This window comes from Elephas maximus, chromosome 3 (assembly GCF_024166365.1).
Source record: "Elephas maximus indicus isolate mEleMax1 chromosome 3, mEleMax1 primary haplotype, whole genome shotgun sequence".
NCBI classification, from domain to species: domain Eukaryota; kingdom Metazoa; phylum Chordata; class Mammalia; order Proboscidea; family Elephantidae; genus Elephas; species Elephas maximus.
This window is the reverse complement of record NC_064821.1, coordinates 24613983-24624689: the sequence shown is the minus strand read 5'-3', so window position 1 is coordinate 24624689 and position 10707 is coordinate 24613983. Positions and strand designations below refer to the sequence as shown.

At 40.4% G+C, this 10707-nt stretch overlaps 1 pseudogene; it reads right to left on the bottom strand.

The window, feature by feature from the left end:
* Positions 1-4156: 4156 nt before the first annotated feature.
* Positions 4157-10477, bottom strand: LOC126071121 (olfactory receptor 18-like; annotated as a pseudogene).
* Positions 10478-10707: the final 230 nt, after the last annotated feature.

Here is a 10707-nt window from a genome sequence, read left to right as displayed (position 1 = left end):
TTAGTTTGTTTGTGTCTCTAAGTCTAAGGCGTGTCTCTTGTAGGCAGCATATAGATGGGTCGTGTTTCTTTATCCGGTCTGAGACTCTCTGTCTCTTTTTTGGTGCCTTTAGTCCATTTACATTCAGCATAATTATAGATAAGTATGTGTTTAGTGCTGTCATTTTGATGCCTTTTTATGTGTGTTGTTGACAATTTCATTTTTCCACTTACTTTTTTGTACTGAGACGTTTTTCTTTGTAAATTGTGTGTTCCTCATTTTCATAGTATTTGACTTCATGTTTGCTGGGTCGTTATTTTTTTCTTGGTTTTTATTTTGAGTTATGGAGTTGTTATACCTCTTTGTGCTTACCTTATTATTTAACCCTATTTTTCCAAGTAAAAACCTAACTTGTATTGTCCTATATCGCCTTGTATCCCTCTTCATATGGCAGTTCTATGCCACCTGTATTTAGTCTCTCTTTTTGATTATTGTGATCTTTTACATATTGACTTCAATGATTCTCTGTTTTGAGCATTTTTTTCTTTTTAAAATTAATCTTAATTTGTTTTTGTGATTTCCCTATTTGAGTTGATATCAGGATGTTCTGTTCTGTGACCTTGTGTTCTGCTGGTATCTGATATTATTGGTTTTCTGACCAATTTCCTTTAGTATTTCTTGTAGCTTTGGTTTGGTTTTTGCAAATTCTCTACGCTTTTGTTTATCTGTAAATGTCTTAATTTCACCTTCATATTTGAGAGAGAGTTTTGCTGGATATATGATCCTTGGCTGGCAGTTTTTCTCCTTCAGTGCTCTATATATGTCATCCCATTGTCTTCTTGACTGCATGGTTTCTGCTGAGTAGTCTGAACTTATTCTTATTGATTCTCCTTCGTAGAAGACCTTTCTTTTATCCCTGGCTGATTTTAAAATTTTCTCTTTATTTTTGGTTTTGGCAAGTTTGATGATAATATGTCTTGGTGATTTTCTTTTTGGATCAATCTTATATGGGGTTCGATGGGCATCTTGGATAGATATCCTTTCGTCTTTCATGATGTCAGGGAAGTTTTCTGCCAACGGATCTTCAACTATTCTCTCTGTATTTTCTGTTATCCCTCCCTGTTCTGGGACTTCAATCAAATGCAAGTTATTCTTCTTGATAGAGTCCCACATGATTCCTAGGGTTTCTTCATTTTTTTAAATTCTTTTATCTGTTTTTTTTCAGCTATATTGGTGTCAATTCCCTTGTCCTCCAGATCCCCCACCCTTCATTCCAATTGCTCAAGTCTGCTCCTCCTACTTCCTATTGCGTTGTCTAATTCTGTAATTTTATTGTTGATCTTTTGGATTTCTGAATGCTGTCTCTCTATGGATTCTTGCAGCTTATTAATTTCTCCACTATGTTCTTAAATAATCTTTTTGTGTTCTTCAACTGCTTTATCAGTATGTTCCTTGGTTTTTTCTGTAGATTGCCTTATTTCATTTCTGAGTTCATCCCTAATGTCTTGAAGCATTCTGTAAATTAGTTTTTTATATTCTGCATCTGGCAATTCCAGGATTGTATCTTCATTTGGGAAAGATTTTGATTCTTTAGTTTGGGGAGTTGTAGAAGCAATCATGGTCTGCATCTTTATGTGGTTTGATATCGACTGCTGTCTCCAAGCCATCTCTAAGACATTGTAGTGATTTATTCTATATTTGCTCACTGAGTCTTATCTTGTTTTGTTTTCTTTCAACATACGTAGGTGGGCTACTAGATTGTGCTGTCTTGATTGTCGTAGCCCTTAAATCACTTATGTCCTGTTTCCAGCTGGTTTGGGCTGTTACCAGATGTATAAGCCTGAATCCATTCACTATTCTTGAGTAGAATCTGATTTTGGGTCATCAAGTGTGTGGTGCAGACTGTCATCTATCCACCCTGAGAAGTAGTGATGATAGTTGTGTGCACCAGATTCTAGTAGCAGCTGGGGTTCACAATCCAGGGGGGGCAGGATGCTGACAGGCTTCCCCCAAGTGCCAGTGAGGTAGGTGTGTCTCTATTCCTAAAGCACTTTGGTGGGTGGGCTCTGCAGCTGTACCTTAGGCCCCCAATGCAAGTACCTCTACAGATTGGTAGGTGTCACCCTCCTTAGACCCCTAAGGTCGGAGGCTAGGTGGTCTGGGGGAAGCTTCAGCCCTCAGTTCCCTGTTGTGGGTCAGTGAGGACTCTGTTGAATAGGCAGAGATATCAGACCTGGGAAATTTGTCTTTCCAGTAATCCACTAAAACAATTACAGTTAGATCCCTATCAGAATTGCCTTTGTGTTATAATAGCCACCTTGTTCCCTGTAGGGATGAAAGCCCAAGACTGTGGATCACATATGTTTGGTTGGGGCTGGTTCTGTGTTTTTAGTCCAATTAGGGAAGGATTTTTGGTCCCTGGGGTTTTTGTAGCTGCTTCTCTCAGGCCAGGAGAATGGGTTAGGAAAAGACCAAAAAAAAAAAAGAAAGAAAGAAAAGCCGCGGCGCTGTTCATTTTGTGGCTCAGGAAATTCCAATGTTAATGAACCCTTCTGCGAAGGGGAGGGGAGGGTTCAGATAAACAGGAGAGAGTAGCACCCCGGAATATAGACAAAGTTACTTACCTTGCTTGGGATGACTGTTTTATCTGAGATTCCTGAGGGGCACGTTGACTGTGTGCGCTGGCTGGGTAGAGATTGCCCCCGAGGGTCAGGCCCATGTCCTGTGCTTGTGCTGTCTCAGAGGCCGTGGTCAGTTCCTCCGCTCCCAGTCCAAAGCCCAGCGCCAAGGTTCCCCGGCTGGGACGCTGCACTCCAGGCTCCAAAACCAGTCACCGCCTCCCAGTGACTTCTCCTCCTGTCAGGCGCGTCACTACGCTCCCTGCATGCACTGGCTGGGCTTCCCCCGAGGTCACTTCTGGGGGCTAGGGCTGCATCCCATGTTTGCACCATCTCATGATGCCTTGCTCAGCTACCGTGCACCCAGTCCAAAGCCCGGCACCAAGGTTTCCTGACTGGGATGCTGGCTCCAGGCTCCGAAAACAGTCGCTGCTTCCCCCTGGTTGTTCATTCTGTCTCTGTCACTCAGATCAACTCTTTAGATCTGTGCTTGATGGTCAGGGTTCGTAGATTGTCATATATTTGATCGATTCACTTGTTTTTCTGAGTCTTTGTTTCAAGAAGGATCCGAGGTAGCGTCTACCTAGTCAGCCATCTTGGCCCCGCCCCAACACTAGTTATTTTTGATGAAGATGATTTAATATAGGTAATTAGTTAAACAGTCCATTAAAAGACTAAAAGGCATAAAAGAAAAAAAGTGCTAACAGAGAGATACAACCTGCAGGCAGCAGCAACCACACCAAAGAAGAAGGTGGATAATGAAAACGTTAGGCTTATTGGGGGTGGGAGGAGGGTGGTGATCATTACAGACAACTATTGGAAGAACCTGATGAGAAAGCCAGATGGAAAATCAGAGCAGTGATGTGAGAATTTCCACATTGGCATCACAAAGTATAGTATAGAAAGGGGAATTGGAGGCAGAGCCACAAGAGCTAAATAACCAGCACATATGATTTGCTCTATGGCGTATAGTCGCCGTGAGTTAAAACCGACCCAACGGCACCTAATAACAACAACAGCATGCTACAGAGGGAGAAGATATATGAAGAAATATTACCAAGAATATTGAGAAAAACCATTTTGACTGTTGCTAGAGTAAATTCTCTCATATCTTCTCCCTTGTGAAGTCTGATGACTTTAAGATCTTCAGCATCTTCTCATATTAGTCATTTTTTAACAATGATTTCACTGAGATCAGTACTCTTCAACCTTGGCTTCCCACTAGTACCTGCCAGGGTGCTTTAAAAAACTTACCCCATAACCCACTCTAAATAAACCACACTCTCTGGAACTCTGGAATGAGTATTTTTTTTTTCACATTTTATTGGGTTTTAGGCAAAAGTTTACACAGTAAATTTGGTTTCTATCTACAAATTTGTATACAACTTGTCCATGACATCATTTATATTTTTCTTAATATGTCACCATTCTCATTATTCCCATTATTTTTGTTCTGTTTCCACTGATATAGCTTCTCTTCTCCCCTTTATCTTCCCAACATTCTTTTAGAATAAATAGTGACCATTTGGCCTTATATACTTAAGCCACAGGTCTTTAAATTAAGATATTCTGCTGAGGAGTCTCTGCAGGGCTCTCTTGATGTCTGTGTTCCTCAGACTGTAGATGAAGGGGTTCAACATGGGAATGACAACAGAGAACATCACTGAGGCCACTGCACCCTTCCTGAGAGAAGGTGAGACAGCCGAACTCAGGTATACTCCAACACGTGTTCCGTAAAATAAGCAAATGACTGACAGGTGAGAGCCACAAGTGAAAAAAGCTTTAGACTTTCCACCGGATGATGGGACTCTCAGAATGGAGGAAACAATTCGAATATAAGAGAAAAGGATCACTGAGAAAGGAACACCACCAAAGATGGCGCCAACTGAATACATTAATATGGTATTGGTGGAGGCATCAGAACAGGCAAGGTTGAAAAGTTGAGGCGGGTCACAGAAGAAACTAGGGATTTCCACATTTGTGCAGAAGGTAAGTTGTGACACCATCATGCAGTTTAGCTGGGAGTCAAAAAAGCTGATGAAAATTGACACCAGAACCAGCAAGCCACATAGACAGGGGTTCATGATGACTGGGTAGTGCAGGGGATGACAATGGCCACAAACAGGTCACAGGCCATCACCATCAGGAGTAGACTGTCCAGACATGCAAAAAGATATAAAAAAGACAGCTGAATCAGACAGCCTACATAAGAGATGTCTCTTTGGTGTGTGTGAGTATTCACAAGCAACTTTGGGACTGTGGTAGAGGTAAAGCCAATGTCAAATAAGGACAGGTTGGAGAGGAAGAAGTACATGGGGGTGTGGAGATGGTGGTCGGAGATCATGGCCAGGATAATAAGTAGGTTCCCAGCCATTGTGACCAGGTACGTAGACAGGAATATTCCAAAGAGGAAGGGCTGCTGTCTTGGATCCTCTGAAATGCCCAGGAGGAGGAATTCAGAGATATGTGTAAGATTCTGTGGTTCCAGGTAGCAGAGACAGCTTTTGTGAAAGAAAATAGAGGATTAGGAAAAGGAAACAAGTAAATGGGCCCCAGCTCTGTGTTTGTATTTTTAATTCAGGTAATTCACAAGGAAAGCACTCACACTTAAGGACCACACACCACATTCAGCAACATTTCTCAGTTGTGGCAAACCCATTCTTCGTAGGACTCTTTCTCCTTGGTTTCATCCTTTTCTACCCACATCCACTTTACAGACACTCAGCTGAAGAAAGTTACAGAAGCAGGAACATGTAGGGATACCAATCCATACAGTCAGTAAAATATCATCCCCTTTTAGTGAAGGAAATGTATGGATTAAGAAATATCATTTTCCTTTGAAGAATAAAATCGGTCTAATTAAAGAACACTAAAATGCTTTAAAATGTATTATATTTTATCAAAATTCAATGCAATAAATTGCTTTGACTCATTTTAAGCTTTCAAAACATACTGCATTGAATTTTTTTTATTGACACCGAAAATATATTAAACATTTTCCCCCATGGGGGGGGGATTTCTTTGATGGGACTATTTATAAACACTCTATGAGAGCTATGCAATAAAAAGTCTGCCTCTATTTGTTTCATTGTCCAAGTGCTGACAGCTCTTCAACTTAACCCTCCCTGCCATCTGCCCACATCTGGGCAAGCTGATAAGACAGTCCAGGTGCTCTCTCTTTTGGTGATGACAATAGACTCAAACCGGAAGCACCTCTGCCAATGTGCTAGAACCCTCAGACCAGATCTACCTCTTAATCACAAAGAAAATTCCCTTCCAGGCACTTTCTTTGCTCTTTCAAGACACATTTGGACCATCTTGGGAGCCTGCCAAGGTCTCCATAGACAGTCTTCTTTTTGAGTAATAAGGCTTTTCATCCACTCTTGGTTGCATGGGTGGGGTGGGGCGTGGCGCAGGCAGGTCTCATCAGCCTCATCATTGGAGCCAAATTCTTGCTGGATGAGAGTCCATCCTGACTCTGCAGAGTGCTGAGTCTCATTCATCTCTCTAGTCCTACTGGGCACCCCTGGAAGGGAGGAAAGCAGAGGTAGGAAAGCACCCAGTATGTGGACAACAGATTGAGTACACTTTGCTCCCCTGAACTAAAAAAGATAATCAATATTTAACCAAAATTTCTTGTTTGGTTGTCTACACTTTGCCAAGTGTGGTGTAGGCTATGTTGTTGTTAGATGCCATTGAGTTGGTCCCAACTCATCATGACCTTATACACAACAGAACAAAGCCTTGCCCATTCCTGTGCCATCCTCACAATTATTGCTATGTTTGAGCCCAGTGTTGCAGCCACTATGCCAATCCATCCCACTGGGGGGTTTTGTAGGTTCTAGGGAAGCAGAAAAGAATGAGGCTCTGTCATTTCCCTACAAGCACTCCACTTGGGTGACCCAAGAAAAGAAATAGCAGATTGTCTTAACAGGTTAGAATATTGGCTAGGTGCCCTGTGAATGGGGTTTCACTGCCCAGATTCAAACCTGGATTCACTCCATTCTCCACCAAAACTTGATTAAAATATATAAAATTGCTGTGCTTCATTTCTCATCTATAAAATAATAATAATCTACACTCATATTTTGGGAGTAAATTTTGCAGATAAAATTTTAAAAGTTCTAAAACACGTGACTCAGAGCCTGCCACCAGGAAACCCTCAACACAGTTTGCCATTATTATACTTACTGGCATCATCATCATCATTGTCATCATCCTTGATTTCATAATTTAGAAGTCCTTAGGGAACAGTTTAAAACCAAAAAAAAACCATTGTAGGCATGTTGATTCTGACTTGTAGTGACCCTATAGGACAGAGTAGAACCATCCCATAGGGTTTCCAAGGAGCAGCTGCTGGATTCAAACTGCTGACCTTTTGGTTAGCAGCCAAGTTCTTACCACTGGCTGTTTAGAGGGATTAATTTCCTGCTCTGGTGGAAACAATGTCCATGGAAGCTAGAAATAGTGGTAGAGGACAGCAGAATTCATGAAGGTGAGTCCTCAGATTCCCACCAGTACAAAGGACTAAACTTCATAAACCTCTTAGTTAAAACTTTCCATTTTGGTTTCCCTCCTTGCTATCCCAACTCTATTTTTGGTCCTGATGATGAGGAAACAATGCTCTTGACAGTCCCTCCTGTGTTCCTGTCTCCCTCAACACTCACTGGGTTGCACGGTGTCTCTGATGGGTCATAGTCAAAGAATGCGAATCCACTGCCCCCCTCCTGCCTGGTGAGAGATGAAGGCTGAGGTTCCTTCATCAGGAATGACAGGAAGACAGGCTCAGGCATGGACGTCCTGAGGTGAATGATGACAATGGGAGGGAGAGACACACATATGTACTCTACTGGGCTGGGACAGACACTCTGAAGGGCTGGGGACACAGGTAAATGATTTACAATTATATGGCTTTGAGAGTGCAACTCACAGAGTGCATTATTAGCCTAATTGATCTATGTTATCCCAATCTCTGAGGCTTGTTAAATTAACAGATGAGGTAGGAGAAAAAAGAGTGTCCTAGAATGGTCTGGACATTCCTAATCTCAGGAGGAAAAACACGTATTCTCAGCTCTGAATTGCAAATTGCAGGAATTGTAATATGAAATTCAGATACTTTTTTCTACTGGGAAGAATCAGTGAGTAACTTTGATATCAGCAAAATTAATGAATAGATCAGGAAATTTAGGGAGAATTGCAATGTCTATACCAAGAATTGCAACCCTTTTGATGTAGTGGTTAAGTGCTAAGGCTGCTAAGCAAAGGGTCGGCAGTTCGAATCTGCCAGGTGCTCCTTGGAAACTGTATGGGGCAATTCTACTCTGTCCTACAGGGTAGCTATGAGTCGGAATTGACTCAGCGGCACTGGGTTTACACCAAGAATCTGATACTATTTCCATATCACTTTCAAGATTTGTTTCTCTAAGTAGAATATCCTTCTCATAGCTTTTTCTTGGGTTTGGGATTTTATGCATTGAAAATTTATTTATTTATTCATTTTTGTGTGTGAATCTGAATGACAGTACTAGCTCTGATTTTTCTCTTTAGTTGATGTATGTTCTTATAATAGAAAACAATTTTTTTGAATACTTGTTTGGTTACTTCATACTTTGTGTGACATCTCAGGGTTCTACGAGGCTGCAATCAATGTGTTTCCCAGGGGACTTCAGTCAACTTAAGGCTTGATAGGGTTTTTGTTGTTGTTAGGTGCCGTCGAGTAGGTTCCGACTCATAGAGACCCTATGCACAACAGAACGAAACACTGCTCAGTCCTGAGCCATCCTTACAATCGTTGTTATGCTTGAGCTCATTGGTGTCAATCCACCTCGTTGAGGGTTTTCTTTTTTCCACTGACCCTGTACTCTGCCAAATGTGACATCCTTCTCCAGGGACTGATTCTTCGTGACAACATGTCCGAAGTATGTAAGACACAGTCTCGCCATCCTTGCCTCTAAGGAGCATTCTGGTTGTACTTCTAAGACAGATTTCTAAGTTCTTTTGGCAGTCCATGGTGTATTAAATATTCTTCGTCAATACCATAATTCAAAGGCGTCAATTCTTCTTCAGTCTTGCTTATTCATTGTCCAACTTTCGCATTGATACGAGGTGATTGAAAACACAACAAGAGATAGGACACAATAAAGATCTAATAAGAGATAGAACCATATTTGCTGAATTCTAAATTAATATAAAATAATCATAATCAGAGACCATTTTTATATGCCAATTATCTTGATAAATTTTTGTCATTCTTTGGTTTTCTGACATCCATCTTCCTTGGAGAGAAGTGCTTACTCAAATATACGGGTTGTCTTTTAAAAGACTTTTCAAATATAAATTCTAACCTTGGCTGCAGTGAACCTCAAATTTTGAGAAATATATTTTTGTTAAGTATGAAAAATCATTCATGATTGTATATTCCAAATATGGCATTAGTGTACAATACCACCAATGATTACACAATAATTATCTTTTAAGAAACTCTCTGTTTCTCTTTTCCATTTTTTTGCAGGATTATTTGTATCAACATTATAAAATCTCAGAAAAATGTCTGGCATTGAATTTGCTTCTTTTTTTTGTCTCTATCTGCAGCAGATTGGTAAAACCAAACCCATTGCCCTCTTGGTGATTCCAATTTATGACAACTCCACACGTAACAGAGTAGAACTGCTTCATACAATTTTCTAGCTATAGTCTTTACAGGAACAGATCATCAGACTTTTCTTCTGAGGAACCACTGGGTAAGTTCGAATCACCAAGCTTTAGTTTAGCAGCTGATCAAAAACTACTTGTGCCACCTGGGGACCTTAATGGCTTTGTAAAAATGCATAAATATGTTTCTAATCCTAATCATTTGTGAATGGAGCCTCATCAAATCCACTTGTTTTAGTTGTTCAAGGATTTAAAAACAGGGAGATTCTAAAGCCAGCCATCTTATGCCTACTTACAAAGAGCTTTTGTAAGTCAATCCTTCCTGATAGGGAGATTGTAGGTTTGCTAATACCAGCTCCATGAAGACAACTCAGTTTCTCATTCTCTTGGCAGGTCCAATTTGATCTAATTAGGGAAAATGCACAGGTAAAAATAGCAGAATAATATGAGAAACATTTGGATGGTTTGTACATCTGTAAAATGTTATTAATTGAATCTTATAGAATTCTGAGACACTAAATGAAATAATAATTACAAAGGGCTTAGACCACTGGTTCTCAATCCTAAATTACTCTATAATTACTGTGGATCTTTTAAAACATACTGATGAGCTGGATATAGCCTAGAACAAATCAAATCAGATTCTCGACCTGTGAATCCCTTGGTCATCCTGAAGTACAGCCAGGGTTGATAACCATGGACTTGTAATATGACCAGTCACTTAGTAAATGCTAATATTACTGTCTTGCTTATCTAGTGGTGCAAAACAGAAATACCACAGTAGGAGGCTCTAACAAACATAAATATATTTTCTCACACTTTAGGAAGCTAGAATCTGAATTCAGTGTGCCAGCTCTAGGGGAAGGATTTCCTTCTCTGTCAGCTCTGGAGAAATGTCCTTATGTCTTTCAGCTTCTGTCCCTGGACTATCTTTCCCCATCTGTGTTTATTTCAATTGCTTGTTTATTCTCTTTCGTATCTCTGGAAAAGAGTATCATGCTTGGTAAAGCAGGGGGTCAGAGAAAAAGAAGAACCTCAACCAGATGTGCTGACACTGTGGCTACTACAATGGACTCAAAAATAGCAAGGATTTTGAGTATGGCACAGGACCAGGCAGTGTTTCACTTTGTTGTCCATAGGGTCACTATGATTTGGAACTGATTCCATGGCACTTAACAACAACAGTAACGACTATTTCAGGCACATGATAACATACCTTGATTCTTCATGTTACAAATCACTAGTCCAGGCTCAATTAAGAAGAAAAAAAAAAACTACTAATTTTAATGAAGATTGTTTAATATAGCTAATTAGGTAAATAGGTATAGAAAGACTGAAAGGCATAAAAGGAAAAAAAAGGGGGTTAACCCAGAGCTATTACCTACGGGAGGTAGTGATCATGGCAAAGAACAAGAAGTATAGTGAAAAAGTTGGATTATTGGGTTACTTATCTTTATAG